We start from the raw sequence: 1,468 nt of genomic DNA on the forward strand, positions 1-1,468 counted from the left end.
TCTTTCACAAGAAATGTATAAAATTAGTGCTGTATTAGACTTACGGTACCTAATTTACATACTGTGCAGACGATAATAAACTCAACTTACTAGCCTAAAATCTCCGTAGCGTGTTGCCAGGCGGCAGAAAGCATATATATAATTATAATAAAGTTACAATAAATTAAGTTAATATATAATTATATATACAGTACCTAATTTATATATAATTAATATATAATTATATGTACAGTACCTAATTTATATATAATACTAAACAGACGATAGCAAACTCAATTTAGCCGCTCCGTAGCGTGGCGCAGGGTCGGAGGAAAGTAGTTCGGCTGCTCATCCACTATTGGTCCAGACTCTATCAATCTTCTCGCGAAATGACGTTATAGGAGGTACCTTATACGAAAGTTTCTACAATTTTTTCGCGACGTTATAGGAATTGTCGTTATAGGAACGTACGTTATAGGGGGGTCGACTGTATTGTAATGAATACATAATATACTCTAAATAATTTAAATATTGTAAATTACCTTTGACATTAGTGACCATTGGATGAATAAACTTTGTACTGATAAACTAATAATTAAAATTAAGTTAACATAAGGCTATGATAAAGTAATTTTTAAAAAAATTAAAAAATCAAAACAGAAAGTTTATATAAATGATTTTAATAATATTTAGACTATGTTTATAATACCCAGACTTAATATCAGAGTAAAGACACAAAATACATGAAGCATATAGATCGTTAGTTGACAAAATTCTATATATTGTATAATTTAGAAAAATTTCTGAAGAACAAACTAAATCAATATGATAATTCAGAAAATAGCATCAAGAATACAGATCAGTCCATTAAAAACCTTAAAAAGCTCACTATAAATGAAAATAGCAGGATGTTGATTCTGTATATTGAAAATACATATCTGTCTATGCATAAAAAATTTTAATAGAAAATATGTTAAATAATTTAGAATGTGACAAATGGAAGATTCAACTGGTTTGGTTTGTTTTAGATAATAATTTTATTTGTAACAGGAAGTTGAAAGGCATCTTCTTGGGATCATGTATTGGTCCAAAACTTGTGAAATTATGCATGATAAAAATTGATCAAATAATTAAAAACCTTCACAGCATAATATTTTACAACAGGTATGTAGACTACTGTTTTATTATTTACAATAAAAGTTTAACCAACTCCCAGATAATACATGACTGCACCAATAATATCCACAGTAATATAATTTTTGGCATATTAAAGTTTTTAGACATCATCCACAGATCTTATGAGTTATTTTTTAAAACATACATTAAACTGTGTGTTGTTGGTAAAGTTAATTATTATTCTAGTGTACCTATGTACTGTAATGTACTACATTAAACAGAACATTTTCAATATGTGCAATGATGTAGGGTGTTTGTATGTTTAAAATTACAATTAATTTTAAAGATACAAACATCCTACAAATGGCCTGAA

This window comes from Centruroides sculpturatus, unplaced genomic scaffold, assembly GCF_000671375.1.
Source record: "Centruroides sculpturatus isolate CEXI.00-Female unplaced genomic scaffold, Cexi_2.0 scaffold1431, whole genome shotgun sequence".
Classification (NCBI taxonomy): domain Eukaryota; kingdom Metazoa; phylum Arthropoda; class Arachnida; order Scorpiones; family Buthidae; genus Centruroides; species Centruroides sculpturatus.